Below are 23527 nucleotides of genomic sequence, written 5' to 3'. Positions count from 1 at the left end.
TTTTTTTTTCTTAACTAATGTACATCCTGAATACCGCATCTGTCTAAGCTAAGAAGAATTTCCTTTTGGGAGGCGAAAGCCTGCAGCTCCTCCTGTTCAGAGGAAAGTGCTAGTGACAGTAATGCAGGGTGACACTAAATAAACAGTTAGGGTGGACTGGAAAGATGGAGTTAATTATCCAGTGAGCTGCGTCGCAGCCCAGACCATCAGGGGCTGATTTGTTTTGGCTCATAGTCCGAGGAAGGAGACAAACCACTCTCTTCTCTACATCTCTTAGGGATCCTGATCATTGGTTTCTCAAACAAAACAAAAACCAAAAACCACTACTCAGGTATCACTGTTTCAATTAAAATTTGGTTTATTGCTCCTTTGCAGACTCTGCAAAAATGCCCGTTCCATTGCCCCATAGCCCGGGAGGGAAGACCCAAAAATGCACTCCCAAAATCTTTTCTTCAGAGGCCTGTTGGTAAGGAAAGATCCCAAACCCTCCCCATCTCTTCACTTGGATTTTTGCAATAAGTTTATATAACTGCGTGTTTATAAAAACTAAGATGTTAACCTAGTTTTCACGATGGTTTTACTGCCCGCCCCCTTCCTTCCCCCCCAAAAAAAATCAGGCTTCATGAAATTTTAGATGCAATTAGATTTATTGCTTTCGTGATTCACTGACTATCCGGTTTCTTCAGGTAAGCCTGCACTTACATATAAATCCTAGTAACTTAAAACGTCTCTCTTCCCTCCCTCCTGCCCTCCCTCCCGCCCCCACCGCGCCACATTCTGATATTAATAATCCCCGGCTGCCCCTCTTTCCGGGTCATTACGGTACTGCTGGTCTCTAATCAATCCTAATGCGATGGCAATTGGAGTCCCTGATGACTGCGGCTCGGGTTTCTTGTAATGGCTCTACCACATTTTCCTGGACCTCCTTCTTTAACCTGAGATGCCAGGGGGACGAGTCCCTTCTCTGCTGCTGATTACTTCAAGATGTGGGGGCTGCTTGGAGCAGGAGGAGAGAGAGACACACGCACAGCCTGGCTACCACTGCGGGCTGGGCGGCTGGCGAGAGCGAGGAGCCTACGCGGCCAGCGCCCGCGCCCGAACGTCTTTCGCTCCCCTCTTTTCTGTCCTCCCCATTTTCCAGGCCCAATCCCAGGCCCGCGGACCGAGATGAAGATTCTTAGCGCACTTCCCCCCCCCCCCCCCCCCACCTCCTCCCTCGGTGCAGAGAGGCCTCGTGGCCTCTCGGCCTCTCCAGTTCTCTCGGGTTCCAACCCCGAGGCGTCCGCCCGCCCGCCCGGGCTCCCAGACCCTAGGCCTCTCTCTCCCCATTCCTCCGAGCCGGCTCCTCTTTTGGGTTAATTTCTCCCAGAACCACCCACCCTCCCCGATGACAGTGTAGTTGTCACCGAGTCACCCCGCAGTGCCTGATGCTCCCAACTAGTTCAAGCGTGGCCGGGTCGGGTCTGGATGTTGTGACCACTTCTTGCCCGACCTTTAGGGACAAAGGCCCAGCCCTCCTTTCTGCTCTTGCCTCCGGGAGAGGGGACTCCGAGCGGGAACTTGCGCCGCACCCCCCCTCGCCCCGGCCGCAACCTTCTCGCTTCCTTCCTCCCCGTGGTGCAGGCCCCGCGGCGAGGCGATCGGCACGCTCGCGGCGTTTGGGTTGTTGCATTTCTCAGACTAACGCCACTGAGCGTAACCCGAGCCCAGGGTAATTGCCACGTTCCTGCCGCGATACTTTTAAAAACAAGATAATGCTTCTGCATCGCGGGAGAAGAAAGTGCTGCAGACAAATTGGGCGAGGAGCGGACGGGATGGATCGCTTTGTTAGGGGCGGCGGGTGGCTTGTGACTCGATCAGTGAGTTTCTGGGAGCCGCCTGAGCTCCGCGGCCGGGTCAGCTGGAGGCGAACTCCCCCGGTAGCTCCGAGGCAGCCGGGAGGGGTTGGGGTTGGGGTTGGGGTTGGGGCTGCGGGTGGGTGGGAACACTTCAGGCCTGTGCCTATGTCGAGGCAAATCCACGCTATGGGGGGATGTTTTCCATCCCCACTCGAGTACATTGTTTGGGTTCTAAAAGGATCCATCCAGGTTTTTCGCGGACAGAGGCTTGGCTGCCTCTGCATCCGACTGGGCCACGCGGCATTTGTCTGAAGCACCAGCCCTCTGAGCTGCGGGGGAAGGACGCCCTGGGTGGACGGTGCTGGGAAGGTGCCCGCTCACCCATGCCTCTCCGCACGTCTGGCCGCCCCGCCTGAGCGTGGGCTTTGTGACCACGTCCCCAAAGCCGCCGCTGTGCTCGGCGCAGCCCTCCGGGAGGCCGGCAGGGTGAGGCTGCCCGGCAGCCGGACCGCGATGGGGCGCTTGGGGGGCTGCGCAAGGCCTGACGAGTTTCCCCGGCCTCTCCTGCGGTCCGCCCGCCGCCCCCGCCTACCCACCCGCATGCAAGCCCGGGACCACCTTTCGCAGGTCCGTCCTGTGGTCCCGGGGGCGTCGCCGTGCCAGGTGCGCGCGCGAGGCCAACTCCCGGCGCCGGAGCCGGGGTGAGCTCGCCCCGCCGCGTGCACGCGGCCCCGCCCCCAGCGGGCTGCGCCGGGCCCGGGGCAGCCAGGCCTCACCCCGCGCCCGGTCGCCCGCACCAGGAATCCCTCCTGGGGGGCCGCGCTGGGGCTCTCCGGGGCCGCGTCTGCGCCGGGGACGGCTCCGCCCAGCCCTGCAGCCAGCGGTCCGCGTCCCGGCCAGCCCGGCCCCGGGGTCCGGACTTGAGCAGGCTTCGGACCCCGCCGCTCTCTCGGCCTGTTCCCCCGGGCTGTTATTGGGGCGCGAGGGAGGAGGGGACAGGGCGGGGGAGGGCGGGGGCGAGAACGCTGCTCTGAGAGGTCAGCGGAGACGGGAGGGGAGACGCAGGCCCGCCGCAGGAGCGTCTGGAGGAGAGAGGGCGCTGTCCTCCTGGCCAAGGATTCTGATCGACTGGAACTGAAACAAAACAAAAGGAAAAGAAGAGAAAACCTGCCCGGGAGAGCCGCCGGAGTGAGGGGCGCGCGGCGGCCAGGGGCTAGGATGGCCGGCGGACCCTCAGCCCGCAGCCCGGGAAACGCTGGCCCCGCCGCGGCCTTGCCGGCCCCGGGTGGCCCCGGGTGGGTCTCGCAGGAAGGGAACCTTCTTTCTCTCCCCCCCAGAGTTGCCTTTCTGCAGGGCCACCCCTCCCTCGCTTCCTCCCTCGGAGAACTGCAGGCGCCGCGGGAAGGTGGGCGACGCACCCCGGGCGGTCGAGGTGCCCGAGGCGAGCGGGAGGGGAACTGGAATCCCAACACCCTTTCCGGGAGCGAAGCCCTCTTTTTCAGTTTCCTGCGGAAGGAAACTGCGACGCCGGCCAGTGTTGTTTTTGTTTTGTGTGTTTTGTGTTTTTTTTCACATCCGAGCACCGAAGCAGGTGGCCTCACCTGGTTTGGCGGCACTTTGCCCAGGAACAACGAAGGGGTAGAAGACCCTCTTACTTACTGTCACCAACTGGCCGGGGCGGACGCTCGGGAGACCAGAGGGTCCCGAAGACGATCAACTGTTCCCCATTCCAAACAAACAAATCTGAAAACTGAATCTCTATTAATCCCGGAGAAACTGCTGTCCCTCCATTCCAAAAGCACATACTAGTCTGTCATCTATAAAGGATAGTGTGTTCTTGTCTTTCCGTGCTTAGGACACACCAGGCAAAGCAAAACAAAAAGGAGCCCGAACTCACTCCTCGTCCGTCCCGAAAGGTCCCTCCGTGCTAACGCCCGCAGTGAAAGGCCCTCCTGATCTGTCAATAGATACTGGACCCCATCACCTCGTCACAGGCCGGCCACCTGAGAGTCTCGAGCTCCAGTCTCCATGGGAATTTCCTGGGGAGTCGTGACTCTTCCCTGGCCCTCTCAGCAGAATCCAGGTGGCCCTGCAGTTCCGCCTTTGGCAAGAGAGCTATTTCCTAGGAGTGACTGGGTGGGCTTCCGTCCGCCTGCCTTTTCGCATTGAGAAACGCTCCTCTTGTGGGAACGTCTGTTTCTATTCATCCGATTTTGTAATTTCTTTGATCAGCCTAAATATTTTCTTGGCAAACGGAAATTGACCATGCCATGAATATGATAACAACCTGCTTGGGAGAAAAAAAAAAAAGGCTATTTTGTTTCCAAGCAGCAGAAAAGAAAGGGTTGGGGGTGGGGAGGAGCTGGCTGGTAGGAATGCCTGTAACAGATTCCGTACATACATCTTTTTGCCGTCTCTAAAGCAGCTTTATGAAAGCTGCCTTTCCCACCTAATACGGTTCCTTCCCCTTCTCTCCTCCCCTCAGATAAACACACACCTGGTTTCCTAAAAGTCTTTGATTCTCTTTATAAAAAAAAAAAATAGAACTTCAATGGATGCCTCTGGAGAATTTCCCTTTAAAACATAGATGAAAGGCAAGGTTAATACAATGTTCTCTTAATCCCTTTGCCTTCTGAGTCAAAATAAATATTTTCTTCTGCATGTGATTGTACATCCTGCCATTTGGCTGTGCAGTCCACTGGTAATAAAAGAGTTTTGAGGCTGTGTATTAAACGCAGTTCTCTTGAAATCAAGGGGGGTGGTTGGGTGGGGGGGGGGAGTCTTACTTCACAGGCAAGAGTTGGTGGGTTTCTGAAAAAGCTGCAAGAAAAGGACCTTTCACCTCTCATTAGTGATGCCATCAGTGCTCCGGCAGAGTGGAGCTGAGGTCATGTTACATATGGCACACAGTCTGCTCAGCACTTGAAACGTCAGCTTTGAAATTTTAGAGAGGGGAAAGGTCATCTTTAATAAGCTAAAGTCTGGGGCTCCCATTGCCCTCATTGCAAACTGGGTGGGTGTCCATATGCTTCAAACCTTCTGGGTAAGTTTTTTTTTTTTTTAATTTGCAGTTTTAAGCTGATTTTTGTTTCACATCTTCATTGAAGCTGTAATGTTTTCAGCTGTTAATACTCCAAAGGCCTTTCATTTTTATAGCAACTCTGTCATCTTTCCTTTTCTTTTCATGCAATCGTAAAATGGTCTGTTCTGAGTGATAGCTTTTTAGAACTCAGCTTCCCAGGAGAAATGAAGTGTATCTGTCCATCTGCATACATGGATCCAGACATGTGGGCTATAAGGTTACCCTTCTGAGTGGGTAATTTAGACCTCACTCTTGTACACTACATAATTTACTGATCCTTCAAAACATTAAAATTTTCATATTATGTAAAAGCTCTAGTTTCTGAAAACTTCCTGAGTACTACTAACATTTTTTTCATGCCAGTTACTGAAATTTCGCATTTTATTTTTACCACGTGGGGGGAACTCTCAAGTCAAAATACATTGCTTCTTCCATAAGGCTTCAAGTTAAGGCTAACTGACAATGCTATAATGGTAGATACAACACTGGGGGGGAGGGGCGGGAGTGCTAATATCTCACTTCCTTGTTCACAAAATATTAGGAAAATTTGTAAATGTTTAATCCTCAACTTTGTTCAAAAAATGAAGTCAACCAAACCCAAGCTGCTGAACTATCCCCTAGACCTCTTTTTAGCCACAATCAAGATGGATATAAATGTTTTTCTTTCATGAAACTCTGCAAGGAAATTCTCAATAGTGATTTGTCATTTACTCAGTTCCAGAAACTTTTTTTCCATGTGGATCTACTGTCCAAGAGAGCAGCCTCACCAAGCTTGACATGCATTCCTCCCTTGTTTTTCTCTATTTCTGTCAACCCATCTTATCTCTTTATCATATATCCCAGATTTTAATTGTTTCTTCTTTTACATAAAAGTTACATGTTTTGTCCCTGTAAAATAAACTTTAGAAAACAAGGCAATTGTGTATGATAATCATATTCAAACAGTAAACTCAATGATCTTTAAAAACTCCTTCTCCCCCTGCAAATTGACAACATTGGAACAATCTTCAAACATCCTCTGGAGCCAACTAGAGGTTCCTCATTACTAAAGGACTTAATGATTGTAATATGCAGATAGGTGTTGGTTTTATTTCTAGTCAGATTCTCAAAAAATCCTTAATTTGGGGTGAGCAAAAATGTAAAAAAAAAAAAAAAAGTCTGCACAATAGCACTGGAGCTATAGATAGGTAGGATGATTTCACAACCAAAAATGACATCAAGTAAATGATTTATTTCTAATCATTTTCCTACATTAAGGTTTACTGCTCATAAGCTAGTGGACTTTATGATAATTAGCTAACCCAAAGACTCGAGGCTTTGATGACTCAAATGGTTTAGTAAGTCCAATCAATCTAGTCAATACAAAGTCGAGATAAAGATGCAGACACTCTGGTCTTAGGAGTGCATGTATGCTTGGGTGGAAGATAGTGTTGCTTTATTTTGTTTTCTGACTAAATTTTAAAGCTCCCCAAAATATTCCAGGAAAATTTAAGAGCAGATTGTGTCATTCCAGTCAGTCTGAAAAACAGGAGGTGGAATATTTCAAGAGGCAGGTTCATCATTGACAGGTCGATAATTTATTGAAGGCCTATAAAAGGAATACTAATAATTTACACGTTTTATAGGATCCCTCACTCAAGAACCTTTAACATTTTACAAGCCTGATCGCATTCATCTTCTTGCAACTTTGGGAGGTATTATCCTTATTATAGAGTGATTACTCCTATTACAAAAATATGGCAAAGAAATTGTATAATTTGTCCATAAAATTATAAGTCAGAGGCAGTTTGGAGATAAGAGCTATTTATCCAAGATCCTTCCCAATTTATCTAAAAAGCAATTTTCTATAAAGAGATCAATGGTTAAAGTGATTTGGATTCAGTGAGCCCTGGTAAAATGTTATTCTCCTTAATTTAGAGTCTGTAATTCAAGTTCAAGATTGTGAGAAATGTCATAAATATCTTCAAATTACCAAGGAAAAGAAAATGTAACATAAAATGCTTCAGTCCACAAAAGTCTGGTAGTTCTTCCATCCTGGAAATAAGCCATAGTCTTAGTTGGTACAAATGTCATGTGGGAGGAGACATACAGATTACAGAACCCTGAGGTAATTACTACAGCTTAACTGTCCCACAGAGAAGCTACTCTGTGTTCATAAACAGGGTTACCACAGAATACCGATTCTATGACAAGATTTGGCCTGTACCTTTAATGCTTACAATTCTTTCTTTGGCTTATTTAGAAGAAGAAATACTAGACATTCCAGAAAATTAAGGATTTGTTTAATCTTGAAGGCCGTGCTTCACAAATTTTAGGGGGCATGCAAATGACCCGAGGCACTTGTAAAAATGCAGCTAACTGGGCCCTACACCTAGAGGTTTTGATTCCCTAGGTTTAAAGTGGAACCTGGGCATCTGCATTTTAACAAGCACCCCAGGTGATTTTAATGCACTCTGTCACTGGGCTATTCTTTGAGAATAAACATTCACTCTGCATGAGGTAGAAGCATTAAAAAAATAAAATAAAAAAAGGTTCTATCAGCAGGAATAAAGTTTAACTCCAAACGTTGACCTAACCAGAGTTTACTTTGCTTTATATGATTTTTGAAAGAGGACTTTTAGGTTAGGTTTTTACTAGGAGGGAGGCTGTTGGGTTTCTGAAGAATTTTGTCAGAATTAAAGTGTTTCTAGCTAGTAATTAGGTAGGAAATTATTTGTCCTCCTTAAGTAATTAGATAGGAAATTATTTGTCCTCCTGAATGGCTTAGTAGGGAAGTGACACCAGACCAGGAAAATTAAACAACAAAGGAAAATCTCTGAAGAAAATCCAAGCACCAGTCAAAAAAATTAAGCCTGTGAACCAGGATGTCCCGGTTTGGTTCCTGATCAGGGCACATGCTGGATCTCCAGTAGTGAGTGTGCAGGAGGCAGCCGATTAATGATTTTCATCATTGATGTTTCTATCTCTCTCTTCCTCTTCCTCTTCCTTCCTCTCTGAAATCAATAAAATATATATATATTTTAAAGTAAGTAAATCTCATTGGCTAAAAAACAGTGCATAGGAGCATGAGGGAAAACAAGGAGCCAGTATTGCCTTCTGAATGCCACTTAAACAACCAAATAGTGTTTAAACATCTCTCAGTGTGCACGACCCCTTTAGAATAGTGTAACCCAGTTGAGTCCCCTTCCTCCAAGATTTGCAAGAAATGGAAATGCTCTGGAGAGTTGCCACAATATGATAAAAGGAGTAGAATATAAAATCTAAGAGGAAGTTACAAGTGGTTTTCTATGCTGCAAATAGTGAGCATTTGTTGCTTATAAAGGTATAGAAAGGGTTTTTACAATAAGGAACGCAACCACATAAATCACAGCTCCTTGCTTTTAAGAGGGAGATTAAACAATGGAAAGGTTCATAATTTATTCTTTTCTTCTCCCTTTAAAAAAATGCCATTTGAAAATGAGATCATGGGAATATAGACACCAGACTCTTCACTGTTGGAAGAGGCCAAGAAGTTATTAGTTGAACCTGCCACTCTAAGTAGAATCCCTCAGAAAACATTCTTGATGAGACAACCCCCAGCTCTGCTTGAACACACATGTATTGGAGAACTCACTACTTCACATCTGTTTTGCATGTTTCAAGACTCAGCAAAACAAGAAAGATATTCCTGGTGGTAACAAAATCACATGAGATCCATGATACTGTACAAACTAGATAAAATGTGAGAGAAACATGGTGGGGATCTTCTAATTACCTGTTGGTCAAGTTAGGAAGTTAGAGTAAACTACTAGCTAAACTGCTTTCTCAAATTTCCATTTTAGGCATTTCTACTGTTTGCCCACTGCTTGTAGGCTGCTGGAGTTCACTATAGGAGAAGTAAATATTGTCATTTCAAATAAAGAACTGTTTATTATATAACAGAACAGAGGTTGCCGTCTATTTTTGAGACTCTGGTAAGTTAATTGGGGACAGTAGCCAAAGCAGCTGCCCAGGAGATGGTGTTTTCCAACAGCTACAGTCCTTAAAGCTAAACTGGGTTCATGTTTGTCTACAAACTGGCAATCACCTTGTTCTTTTCATTGAATGTTTTTTGGCTCCAGTTGGGGTTGAGTAAATGGGGACATCATTTGTACTACTTTACCAGCCCATCTGACTCCTGCAGTGAGGGGAAACCATAAGCCAAGACAGATAAAAGCCAAACCTGATGGCCTGCTACCATTAATGGGATTCCGCCCATGCTTTTCCCTGTGAAAGGGGAAATGTTGACTTAATACCTATTTCTATCTGAATCAAGGGTTCCAAACTTTTGATAGGTTGGGGACTGAGCTTAGTGAGGAAGGAAGAAGGAGAGAGAGAAACATCAATGATGAGAGAGAATCATTGATCAGCTGCCCCTTGCATATCCCCTACTGGGGATGGAGCATGCAACCTGGGCATGTGCCTTCGACTGGAATCGAACCCAGGACCCTTCAGTCCACAGGCCGATGCTCTATCCACTGAGCCAAACCAGCTAGGGCTTCAAAGGGTTTCTTACATTTGATTCTCACTTATGAGATGGGTGAGGAGGAATAATATTATTAACTCCTTTTTATTATTAAAGAAACGGAGATAAAGAGTGTATAAGTGACTGGATATGTGGTAGAATGGAGGCCATAAACCTGAGCTTGCCTATCTTTGTTTACCCAGTTTTTAGTCTCATTTCTAGTAGATGAAAATATATCATGTACCTCAAGCTTTTTAATAGCTATAAAATATTTCATGGATTAAAAAAATTTATCTAGCTATTCTCTTATTGATAGACATGTCTTTCCCCCCAATCTTTTTCTTTTATAATGATTCTGTGACTGTCTTCACACATATATCTTTGAGTACTCATGTGACTATTCTAATTGGGTAAGTTGCTAAGAGTTAAATTATTGAGTCAAAGTATACGTATATTAAGATTCTGACGAATATTGCTAAATTGTCCTTCAAAATTTGTACTGTTTTCCATTCCACTATCTTTCCCTCCATGCCTATCTATACTATTTAATGTTTGCCAGTCTGATTGGGAAAATGTGGCTAATTTTTAATTTTATTATTAAAGTTTAGCATCTTTATGTCTAAAATAGATATGAGGTAGGAAAGCATACAAATCTGAAGTGTACAGTTCAATGATTTTTACATATGTACTAGTATACATCTGAGTAACCACCACCCAGATCAAGGTATAAAACATTTTCATTTCCTCAGAAAGTTCTCTCTTGCCACTTCACCCACCTATCCCAGGGGTAATCAGAGTTAATTCATTTTGCCTATTCTTGAATGTAGTGTAAATGAAATCAAACTATTTTGTGTCTTCCTTTGCTCAGCCTAATATCTGCATTCATCCATATTGTTGTGTTCTTTTTTATTATTGCTTTGTATTACATTACATGAATATGCAATAGATTAGTAATCCATTCTCCCGTTGATGGACATTTGAGTTGTTTCTAGTTATTTTACAGTAATGAATAACATTGCTATAACATTCTTGTATATGTCTTTCATTGGGCGTACATACTCATTTCTTTTGGTCATACACCTAGAGTAGAATTGCTGAGTCATATTCTTCAGTTCAAAATATTTTTCGATTTCCTCTTTCACCTACAAGTCATTTAGAAGTATGTTCCTTAATTTTAATACATTTTGGGATTTTCTCCTTATATTTGTGTATTGATTTCTAATGGTCAGAGAATATACTCTGTACAATTTCAGTCTTTTGAAATTTGCTGAGTCTTGCTTCATGACCCAGCAGATGGTCTATCTTTGGTGTACATTTGAAAAGAATGTATATTTTGCAGTTGTTGGGTATAGTGTCCTATAAATATCAATTAAGTTAAGTGGCTTAATAATGTTTAAATATCTTTCTATTGATTACTTGGTCTTCTTGTTTTTAGTTACTGAGAGGTGTGCTAAAATCTCCAATTGTGACTGTGAATTTGTTTATTTCTTCTTTTATTTTACTTAACTTTTTCTTTATATATATTAAGCCTATGTTATGTCCACATAAATTTAGAATTGTTGGATTTTCCTATTGAACTAACACTTTTATTATTATGAAATGTTCTTCTTTATCTCTAATAACACTTCTGGCCTGAAAGTACATTTTGTCTCCTAAGTATAGTCATACCAGCTTTCTTTTGATTAGTGTTTCATACTATGCCTTTTTCCATCCTTATATTTTCAAATTATCTGTGTCTTTATGTTTACATGTGTTTCTAATAAACAACATGTAATTTAATCGTTTCTAAGAAACTGACATTCACTTACTTTTAATGAGCTTATTTATATAACTAGAGGCCTGGTGCATGAAATTCGTGCACTGGAGGGGGGTCCCCTTAGCCCAGCCTGCTCCCTCTCACAGTCTGAGACTCCTTGGGGGATGTCTGCCTGCCGGCTTAGGCCCAGTACCCTCAGGGATTGGGGCTAAGCCAGCAGTCAGACATCCCTCTCGCAGTCTGGGACCCCTCGCTCCTTACCACCTGCCTGCAGTGGAGGTGAGGAGAGGCTACCGCCACTGCCATTGCACTTGCCAGCCATGAGACAATGAAAGAATCTTAAAAGCAGCAAGAGAAAAGCAAATAGTTACCTACTAGGGAGCACCCAGAGGACTGTGAGCTGATTTCTCAACAGAAACTTTGCAGGCCAGAAGGGAGTGATAAGAAATATTCAAAGTGATGAACAGCAAGGACTTACAACCAAGATTACTGAACCCAGCAAAGCTATCATTTAGAATTGAAGGTCAGATAAAGAGCTTCACAGACAAGAAAAAGCTAAAGGAGTTCAAAAATATGAACAACAAAATGGCAATAAATATATAGCTATCAACAATTAAATATAAAAATAAACAAGCAAGGAATCTAATGAACAAAGTAAACTGATGAATAAAATAGAACCAGCGGCATGGAAACATGGAACAGTCTGACGAATCTCAGAGGGAAGGGGAGTGGGTGGGAAGAGATTAACCAAAGAACATATGCATATGTGCATTACCTATGGACACAAAAGATAGGGTGGTGAAGGCCTGGGGCAGGATGGGAACCAGGTGGAGGGAGAAGAAAGGGTGGGGGAGGGGAACATCTTTAATACTCTTGACAATAAATATTTATTTATTTATTTATTTATTTTTAAAGAAGCAAAGGGCTTCATTATTTTATTTTATTTTATTTTATTGATTTTTTACAGAGAGGAAGAGAGAGGGATAGGGAGTTAGAAACATCGATGAGAGAGATACATCGATCAGCTGCCTCCTGCACACCCCCCACTGGGGATGTGCCCGCAACCAAGGTACATGCCCTTGACTGGAATCGAACCCAGGACCTTTGAGTCCGCAGGCCAAAGCTCTATCCACTGAGCCAAACCGGTTTCGGCGACAATAAATATTTAAATATATTTTTTAAAAAAGAGAAAGAGGAAAAGGGCGAGAGAGAGGGAGAGAGAAACATCAGTTTGTTGTTCCACTTATTGATGCATTCATTGATTGATTCTTGTATGTGCCTGACCTAAGATTGAACTTGCAATTTTGGTCTCTTGGGACGACGCTGTAACTAACTAAGCCATTCAGTTTGCAGTGAATTATTAGAGCAGCCCTGGAAAACTAAGACAAAGCTCTTTAGAAACGTTGATGTTTCAATACTGCTTTGTCTTGATGTTCCACTACTGCTTTAACCACCTCTTGGTGTCTCAGCTAAGAATGCCTGTCTCAGTTCCACCTGAAAATTCTCCACATATATTTGCAAATGCTAGACTGCCTCGGGTACAACTGACACTCTTCATCACTCAGGGAGGTTGTCCTCCTGTCCGTCTGTGTTTGACTTGGATTTCCACCTCTGATGTGCTGTTCTGCAGTCTGTCTCAGGTGTAAGTGGTCCCTGGGCTGCTCCATGGCACCACTGGCCACTTCTCCGGCCAGAACATCAGACATTTCCCACAGCTGCTTTGCTCTACCCATTGCTTTCTTGCATTCCAGGTGGCAATGGGTCCCTAACATTGTAATTTGTTTATAGTAACCTGCTCCTCCTAAACCCTCCTCCCAAAAGCTTTTAGTGTGTTGACTTTATCCATGGTGTTCTGAAGTTTCACAATGTGTCTAGGTATGAATCTTTTTTAATCCTGTTTTGTATTTAACAGGTTCTTTCAGTCTGAAATTTTATATCTTATATCAACTCTGGGGGATGTTCTTCTAATATTTTTGTGATTTTTTCCCATCATTTCTCTATTCCTGGGTCTCCTGTTGGACAGATTTCGGTTTTTTTAGTTGGTTCTATCTCTCTTGACATTTTCCTCTTGTGTTTTCCACTTTTTGGGGTTTTTTTGCTCTATATTCCAAGAGATTTTCTTGTATTTCTTAGATTTTATTATTTTTATTTTGTTATGTGTAATCTCCATGAACTCTTCATTGTATTCCTTTTCTCCAGTGGTTCTCAACCTTCCTAATGCCGCGACCCTTTGATACAGTTCCTCATGTTGTGGTGACCCCCAACCATAAAATTATTTTCGTTGCTACTTCATAACTGTAATTTTGCTACTGTTATGAATCGTAATGTAAATATCTGTGTTTTCCGATGGTCTTGGGCTCTACAGCAGCGGTTCTCAACCTGTGGGTTTGAAGTGAGTTTGGTGGGAATGCCATGAATGCGATGCCTCTTGTGTCGCGACCCTCAGGTTGAGAACCGCTAGCAAGGTCGCCTAAGACCATCAGAAAACACAGATATTTACATTACGATTCATAACAGTAGCAAAATTACAGTATGAAGTAGCAATGAAAATAATTTTATGGTTGGGGGTCACCACAACATGAGGAACTGTATCAAAGGGTCGCGGCATTAGGAAGGTTGAGAACCACTGCTTTACTCCTTTTTCATAGTAGTATCTTCTCAGATACAATATTTTCTCTTTTTGGACACAAATGGGAATTCTTTGTAGTTTCTTATGTTTCATGAATCATCTTTATTTCTGCAGTTTGTGTCAGTTTTTTAAATGTTTGTTTTGGTTATTCTCACTTGAGCTACAGAATTTCCTCCCGATCTATGGGTTTTTTTTACATGTCTTTCTGTGAATCAAAGCCAAATTTTATTGATATAGGTGTCTTGGATGGGGTTTTCTTTGTTCTGACCCTGATTTAGAGCTAGGTTTTGTGTTTGGGGGTAAGAATGTGAATGATAGGATTCACATTAAAATGCTGGGGCAGGTGTTCAGGTTGAGCCTGTCCTCAAATACCACAACAAAGTGGGTCCTCTCTGGTGCTCCAAACCTGTACTCTGAGTTGTTATTGCATGAACACAATACATATACTACCTAAATTTATTTGGAGACAATGTTTCCAACTTGGCTTGGTGCAAAAGTCTTTGCTGTATAGTATGAAAGGAGCAGGGACCAAGGACCAAGGGCAGCAGGACTCCATGCTTTGGCTCCATCAGTCCTGACACATGTACCCATCTTTAGAGTTGGGGGTGAGGGCAGCAGCATTTATGACCCCACGGGTTGAGCAGGGAAACTGTATTCCTTAGAGGAGATTCAAATGCTTTTATCTGAAGATTAAGATAAAAGCCATAACTGTCCACTATAATAGGCAAATGTGATTAATCCCATTTTATGAGTGCATTCGGTGAAATATTATGAAGGAATCATGGAGATTAGGAATGAGGAGCAATATGATATAGTAAATCAATCTAATATAAACACCACCATTGTTGAACATTGTGCTGATCATTGTACGAAAAGCTAGAGGAAATGGTTAAGCATTGCCATCAACGTAACCTTGGCCCAGTTCACACCAGTTGGGGGTGGAAAGGAAGCTGTCTGAGGAGGGAGAAGCTCTAAAAATCACTAACATCATAACAAATATGCTGTAGGCTTCACTAGAGACCAACTTCCAGTTTCTGATTTACTGAATATCTTTCCGTTAAAGTGAGTATAGAGTAATCATGGGAGGAGAATGTAGCTGTGGAAAAGACATTTGGAATTTCACAGAATGTTTTGGGCCTGTTTTACAATTCACTTGTATTTCGTTCCTATCCATTTCCAAGGCTTTTCTGAGTGCTGACAAGGAAGAAAGTTCTGCTAAGTTTGAATCTTTTAAATAGATCAAGATTTTCAAACATGGTCAGATTTGATGCAGATAAATCTCAACCACATCACAATATTGATGGGATCATTCATTTACTTTTTTTTTTAAAGCAGAGTAACTGGCAATCCCAAATATGGATCAGGCATTTAGCCTTAACAAATGTAGTAGTCAAAATAGAGAGTGATCAGCTTATCCAGTTTCCCATCTATGTTTTAGCTGAGATGTTTAATTTTCATTTCCTCCTTTCCACTGACATCCTAACCTAGTCAGGGAGGTCTGATAGCCCTTTCCAGGGGATGTTGTTACTTCCTCTTTCTTACATAAGAACCGGAATTCCATTTGGAAAAGGAAATTACATTGGGCTTGATCAATAACCTCAAAGAACTAAAAGAAAAAAAATTACCTGTTACTTGACTTTAATATGTACTTGATGTCCATGATTTGTGTTCATGTGTTAATTGTTGGGTCACTAGCAATTAGATTAGCCATTGTTAACATCGAAAATGGATTTAAATGCAAAGAGAATCGATACTTGAGCTAAATGTTTAAATATCATAATACTAACAAGAGAGGAGTCTTCCCAATTGAATTATTTTTTTGCTTTCTGCATTTTAGAACATTGAGCGTATCTAGGAGAGGTGAAATTTACCACTGTTGTAAAGGACAATATAAACATCTTGCTGTGGTAATAGAAATGTGATGGAAGTGGCACTTGTATGAGCAGTAAGTAGTAAGCATAGTTTGTGAAACTAAAATATCTTAGCATTAAATTAGACAAAAGATTATAGTAATTACTATGGCTGATGTTTTTAAGCACTTGCTGGGTGCTTGACACTGTTTTGTTTTGTTTTGTTTTTCATTTAAACTTCACAACGATTTTATGAAGCATGTACTAAGTGAGTCTGGGAGGATCCACCTCCATGAAGTTACAAGTAGGGTTGAAGCTTAGGTCTGCTGACTACAGATCCAAAAACCCATAACCTATCTGCTATGTTTTAGCCAATTGTGATTCTAGATATTTTAAACAAATGGAGTCTTAATGGAGCTTTAAAGGTAGAACGTCCAGAAGACTGATATATTCAGAAAGATATTGGAGTTTACCATTACTTGCTCCTATAGTCCACTAAAATCTCAGAAACTATCTTGTTACATTTTGATACCCCCATAACCCTAAATTTTGTTTGTTGAATTAGATTCTATAATTGTAATAGTGAACTTCACAAAAAAATTTTAACTACTTTTTAAAAAAAATTTAATTAAAAAAATTTTAAATGTTCAAATTTTCTTTTGACTTTGGCAAATTCTGTAAGTAAGAACTATTAGAGTGTATACAATCATAGAACATAGACACAGTTATGGATCTGAGTTGGGGAACTAAACCTGTGTGTGTGTGTGTGTGTGTGTGTGTGTGTGTGTGTGTGTACATCCACATAGGTGTATGTATATACACCTATGTGTATACCTGACCTTGTGTTAGTGGTGAATTTGCCTGGTTAGACATAATTTTAGTCAAATACATTAGCCATTGTTTAAATTGCATTTAAATATTGGCTCTGTTTAAAAACAGCAAGACCCTTTGGTGCAGATTCTCCTTGTTTTTTGTTCTCAAGTATTACTTGAGAAGCTAAACATAGTTATGTAAATGTATGTCAAGTAGGCCCCCTGGGATCTAGGGAAAGGATATAACAGGATCTTTTGTGGCTTGACAAAGGCTACTTATATGGAGCCCTTGGTTTGCAGAGTTGGACCCTGGAGAGGGGAGGTAGGGGTGAGATGAGTAAATGTGCCCAAATTATGGAGAACCAACATGTTCTTTTTTGTGATTCAACATTATTAGAACATCTCTGAAGGACTGACATAAATTTTTAAAAATATTTTTTTATTTATTTCAGAGAGGAAGGGAGAGGGAAAGATAGAAACATCAATGATGACAGAAAATCATTGATTGGTTGCCTCCTGCATGCCCCCTACTGGGGATCAAGCCCTTAACCCAGGCATGTGCCTTGACCAGGAATGGAACCCTGACCTCCTGGTTCATAGGTCGATGCTCAATCACTGAGCCACACATAATCTTGAGGGCAACCAATCAGTAGGAAAAGACACCAACAGCCTCCAGATGTAAGTTACCCCAAGGCAAGGAAAGTCTTGACCTGGTGGCCTGGTACTCAGAGGGTCTGGGTGGTCCTGGTACAGAGTGTTGGTGAGGTTGGATGTCCCTCCTGACATTGTCACCTTAGCATAGAGGGTGTGCCTTAGAAGCAAATGATTTGAGCATGTGAAGTGAAAGCAACACAATTGATACCCCAAGCCTGCAATGTTCTGGGCTGAATACAGCATTGGAAGGAGTGGTTCATTCTTTCTTGGTTCAATGATTTTAAAATGAGGTAAGTTATCTATACTCCAATCTATTGAAGTGTAAATTACAGCAATATTTTAACACACTCCAATTTTACCAAATCTGATATTCAACTTCAAAATTTCAGGTTTTGACTACATTGACAATTATATTTTGAATAAAAGTTTTATGTTAGATAAACATATGCTTTATTTGAGAATTTATATTTAAAAAAATTTATTGGTTGATTTTTTAGAAAGAGAAAGGGATGGAGAGAGAGGGAGAGAGAGAGAGAGAGAGGAGAGAGGAGAGAGAGAGAGAGAGAGAGAGAGAGAGAGATTGAGAGAGAGAGAGAGATGTCGATTTGTTGTTCCACTTCTTTATGCATTCATTGGTTGCTTCTTGAATGTGCACTGACTGGGGATTAAACCCACAACCCACAACCTTTTCGTGTTGGGATGATTCCCTAATCAACTGAGCTACCCGGCCAGGACTATTTGGATATATCTTAATAGTCTGAACATTTCTTTCTTTTAAACTCAATTTGCTTTGGAAAATATTATTTCAAATTTGGTCCAGTGATTCCCACTATTTGGTCAAAACTGTGTTGGATCTGTGAAGGACCTCAAACAGTTCTACCTGTTTCTATCTCTGCTGCCGTGGGCAAGGACTTTTTGCAGAAGCATGTCTGTAGGAGTGTTTGGGTTGTACAAATCACACTTTGAGGTAAACAGGACATGGACCACTCTCCCAATTTCTGGTTGAGAAAAATGAGATAGGTTATGTGAGCTGAAGGTCTCACAGCTGGCTAGCAGCAGCCGTGGGATATGCATGGGCTATTACTAACTTTTAAAGCAACAGGCCCTCTCCACTCACTGTTATGTGCTGATGATCCTTATGAATAGTCTTCTAGACTGAAAAGTGCTTTTTAACAAGGAGGCAGATCTGGTTTCAAATCCAAAAGCTTCCACTTCTCATCTTTGGTTGGGCGAGGTACCTAAACTCTTTGAGCCCTAGTGCCCTCATGTATAGAATGGGAAAATAATATAAACTTTGCAGAGTTGTTATTTAATGAACTACAGGTTTTAAGTGCCTGGTACTTTAGTATTAATAAAAGAAATACTACACAGTGAATTGAGTCATAAGAGAATAGAGCACATTATATAAATTTTTTCAAAACATTGAAATAATAAGTTATTAAGAAAGGCATCCAGCCGAAACCGGTTTGGCTCAGTGGATAGAGCGTCGGTCTGCGGACTAAAGGGTCCCAGGTTCGATTCCGGTCAAGGGCATGTACATTGGTTGCGGGCACATCTCCGGTAGGGGGTGTGAAGGAGGCAGCTGGTTGATGTTTCTCTCTCATCGATGTTTCTAGCTCTCTATCCCTCCCCCTTCCTCTCTGTAAAAAATCAATAAAATATATTAAAAAAAAGAAAGAAAGAAAGGCATCCAGTGATGTATACAGAAAGAGCAAAGTGGATTTCAAGTTCTAATGAGAAGGTGGATATAATTTTTTTTTCAAGTAATCAGAAGGCCTGTAAGGAAGTGTTCCAGAGGCATTACTAAACCTCAGTACAAGAGAGAGAAAGAAGGAAATGATGTTATTTTTTTTCACTTTACAATCTTTTTTATGATTATCCAAGATAACATGTTCGTTGAAATTCTCAGTACAATGGGCAGTTGCTGTTTTGATGGCCCAGCAGCTAGCTTTCTTCCAAGTATCTCACATTCCTCATCACTCTTTCTACCAGAGTGGGTGCTGCAGTTTTGTTTTGTTTTTAAATTCTTCTACAGCATGAGGAATGTGAGAGGCCCTGAGACTAGCCACAAACTTAAGCAGAACAGATCCTGTTACCTCCCCTTGGTGTTGTCTTCTTTCATAAGTCTACTTTCCTCTCCACAGTGATTGGTCTAAGAGTAGATACCTGACCCACCTTGACCAATCACAGTGTCTCACTACCGCCCTGCTACTGTGATTGGGTAATGGTTGGCCATGTGATCTAAAGTGAGCCAGTGAGCCTGGCTGGTGTGGTTCGGTGGTTGAGGCTCAACCTATGAACCAGGAGGTCAAGGTTTGATTCCTAGTCAGGGCACATGCCCAGGTTGTGGGCTCGGTCCCCAGTAGGGGGCGTGCAGGAAGCAGCCGATCAATGATTCCCTGTCATCATTGATGTTCCTATCTCTCTCTCCCTCTCCCTTCCTCTCTGAAATCAATAAAAATTTATTTAAAAAAAAAAAAAATCGCCGAAACCGGTTTGGCTCAGTGGATAGAGCGTCGGCCTGCGGACTCAAGGGTCCCAGGTTCGATTCCGGTCAAGGGCATGTACCTTGGTTGCGGGCACATCCCCAGTAGGGGGTGTGCAAGAGGCAGCTGATCGATGTTTCTCTCTCAGAGATGTTTCTAGCTCTCTATCCCTCTCTCTTCCTCTCTGTAAAAAATCAATAAAATATATTTAAAAAAAATTTATTTTAAAAAAATAGAGTGGGCCAATGAGAATTTTTCATTTGGATTATTTTAGCTGGATCTGCCCCTAGCCTGTCCCAAAGAATGGAGAACATTCTTTGCTTCTTTAGTGGCAAAACCCTAAAATGTGAATCCAGGAGCTACTGGCAACAGTTATAAGGCATGTGGAGGTCTACCATAGCAGACACTGACCCCAATGTGCAGTTCTAGTAACTGATTCATTGAGCCAATAAATATCCTTTTAATTAACTAGTTTAACTTGGATTTCTGTCACTTACAATCAGAAACCTTGACTGTTATTAAACAAAAAAGTATAAAGAAACAGAATAATACACATTCATAGTGCTACTCGCCAGTGGCAACAACTGTAATATGTACTTGTGGTCTTTTTACTAAGCTTATTTTGTTGTTGTTTGTTTTTCATTATATCAATTTCCAGTACAATTGAAGATATTAATAATTATAGTTTTCATAATTGTTTCCATAATAGTGGGCATTTAGGCTATATCCAAGTTTTTGATGCATTATGGACATACATTTTTGTTTGTCTCTCAGATTATTTCTTTGGGATATATTGCTAGAAAGATAACTACAGAGTCATAGAGTATTAACGGATTTTTAAAGTTTTTTATTTTTGTTGAAAAAGTGATATATGATTTAAAAAATTAAACAATTTAAAAGGATATAAAAGGGCCCTAACCGGTTTGGCTCAATGAGTAGAGCATTGGTCTGCGGACTGAAGGGTCCCAGATTCAATTCTGGTCAAGGGCACATGCTCAGGTTGTGGGCTCGATCCCCAGTAGGGGGCGTGCAGGACACAGCCGATCAATGATTCTCTCATCATTGATGTTTCTATCTCTCTCTCTCTCCCTTCCTTTCTGAAATCAATAAATATATATGTATATTTTAAAAAATAAAAGGATGTAAAAGGGAACAAGTTATCCTTCTTTCTTCAATCATGTTTCATCATGTTGCTTCTTCCTCAGACTATCTGTGCATGTGCGAGTGTATTTGTGTATCTTCCTCTGTCACCTTTAAAGAAACCCATTAAATTATGGTTTTGTAACAATAAATCTTGTGTACTTTGATTTTCATAATTTTAACAATATATTTCTTAAAAACTGCATTGCATTTAGTTGCCACCTTCCAAAGATAAACATCTAAGCCTTTTCCAATCTTTTGCCACTACAAACAAGTCTGCATGGAATACTCTTCTATGTAGAAATATCACAGATGTGCACATTTACAGGGATGGGCAAAAGCAGGGTTGCAGTTCTTTGTATGGAAAATAATACAGTAATTAATAAACAATAATACAAGAGTAAACTGTGTTTTGCATACTCGTAACTGTAAACCTACTTTTGCCCACCCCATATATGTAAGACAGATCTCTAGAGAGAAATACTGAGTCAGAGTATGTGCATTTTTTGTGTGTGTGTGCTAGGCATTCCCCACACTGGTTATTACAAATATACTCCCACCAATAATATATGAAAGAACATGCTTTCTGATACTTCACTAAGATAATGTATTAACAAATTTTTACATTTTTGCCCAGGCAATCAACAAAAGTTTGTTGTTGTTGTTGTTGTTGTTTTTTAATTTGTAATTTGGCAATTTGTCCTCTGGAAAGGTTATATGAATTTATACTTAATCTGTAATATGTGAAACTGTCTGCCTTATTGCATCTCCATCAGCATTAAGCATCATCATTATTTTAAATATTTATTAATATAATAGGAGATAATAGTATCTCCTTTTTAAAGCTTGCATCTTATACATTCATATAACATTTATTTTCCAAGCACCTATAGTGTGGGACATTGTTCTGACAACAATGGTAAGACACTCTTCCTTGCCCTCAAGGAAGGAGCTTACATTTTGTTTTATTTCTAACTAGAGGCCCGGTGCATGAAATTCGTGCACCTGGGTGGGGGTCCCTTCAGCCCAGCCTGCACCCTCTTCAATTTGGGACCCCTCGGGGAATGTCCAACTGCCGGTTTAGGCCCGATCCTGGGGATCGGACCTAAACTGGCAGTCAGACATCCCTCTCACAATCTGGGACCGCTGGCTCCTAACTGCTCACCTGCCTGCCTGCCTGATTGCCCCTAACTGCCCCCCCCACTGGCCTGGTTACCCCTTACTGGCCCCCCCTGCTGGCCTGGTCGCTCCCAACTGCCCCCCCCTGCTGGCCTGGTCACCCCCAACTTCCCCCCCCCAATGGCCTGGTCACCCCCAACTGCCCCCCTGCTGGCCTGGTCACCCCCAACTGCCCCCCCACCAGCCTGGTCACCCCCAACTGCCCCTCTGCCGGCCTGGTTACCCCCAACCCCCAACTGCTCCCACCCCCCACCGACCTGGTCGCCCCAACTGCCCCCTGCTGACCTGGTCACCCCACACAGCCTGCTGTTCAGTCATTTGGTCATCCCTCACTAACCCTCCTGCTGACCTGGTCACCCCACACGGCATGCTATTCGGTCTTCCGTCCAGTTGTTTTGGTCATGACGGCCCCTGGCTTTTTATATATTAGGATAAGTTTGAACATTACAAAATAAGCAGTTTCTATTATTACTAATAGAGCTTACATTTCTTTTATTACTAACTAGAGGCCCGGTGCACAAATTCGTGCATGGGTGTGGTCCAGCTGGCCCAGATCAGAGCCCATTGGGCCAGGCTGGTGTGGGGGAGGGGCCAAGGGCAATTGGGGTGCTGGGGGCCAATCAGGGGCCAGGCCAGCTGGGGGTAGAGGGGTTGATTGGGGCCCAGATCAGGCTAGTTGGCTGCTGCAGTGCATGTCATAGCCACCGGTCATTCTGGTCATTCTGATCATTCTACCATTCCAGTGGCTGGGCTTTTATATATATATAGACTAGGGGCCCAGTGCACAAATTCGTGCACCTTGAAAGGAACTGTGGGCTGCAAGGCTGTGGTAGGCACAAGGGAGAGTCTCGGCTCATCCTCCATGCCCCTGCCCGGCCCCTCCCACCATGGCCCACAGTCCCCTGTCTGCCAGCAGCCCCACTCCCTCCATCACTGCTCCCACATGCTGACGGTGCCAGCCCTGCTTGCACCCGCTGACGGTGTGGAGTGATTGGGGCTGGTGCCAGCAGTGGGTGCAAGTGGTGGCTGTTGCCCTGATCACCCCTCAGGAGCAGGGGGAGGTGGAGAAGCCCTCAGGGGCAATCAGGGCCGGCAGCCACCACATGCACCCACTGATGGCACCAAGCCATCGGGACCGGCACCGGGCACTGGCAGTGGGGCAGTGGGTGCGAGCGGCAGCTCTGGCTGTGAGCAGTGGCTCCAGAACCAACAGTGGGTGCAAGAGGCGGCTGCTGGCCCTGATCTCCCCTTAGGAACAGGGGGAGGTAGAGAAGCCCTCAGGGGCGATTTGGGCTGGCGCCAGGTGCCAGCAGTAGGTGCGAACAGCAGCTTCAGCGCCTGAGAGCAGGGCTGGCGCCAGCAGCAGGTGCAAGAACTGGGTGAGACTGTGGCGTGCGGGAGCAAAGAATTTTCAGTAACCACCAGAGGCTCGCCCCCATGACAGCGCCCAGCGCCCAGCCTTGGTCTGGCGCCCCTGCTCACCTGCTCCACCATCACGCCGTGGCCGATGCCCACCATGTTCCGCGCACGCCCTCTGATGGTCAGTGCACGTTATAGCGACCAGTTGTTTGGTGTTCTGCCATAAAAGCTATTTGCATATTAGCCTTTTATTATATAG

At 43.4% G+C, this 23527-nt stretch overlaps 1 pseudogene; it reads right to left on the bottom strand.

Moving 5' to 3' along the window:
- Positions 1–12605: 12605 nt before the first annotated feature.
- LOC103283678 (SNRPN upstream reading frame protein-like) lies at positions 12606–12826 on the bottom strand (annotated as a pseudogene).
- Between the last annotated feature and the right edge of the window lie 10701 nt (positions 12827–23527).

This window comes from Eptesicus fuscus, chromosome 5, assembly GCF_027574615.1.
Source record: "Eptesicus fuscus isolate TK198812 chromosome 5, DD_ASM_mEF_20220401, whole genome shotgun sequence".
Taxonomy (NCBI): domain Eukaryota; kingdom Metazoa; phylum Chordata; class Mammalia; order Chiroptera; family Vespertilionidae; genus Eptesicus; species Eptesicus fuscus.
The sequence above is the reverse complement of the archived record's forward strand: the minus strand, read 5'-3'. Positions and strand labels throughout refer to the sequence as shown.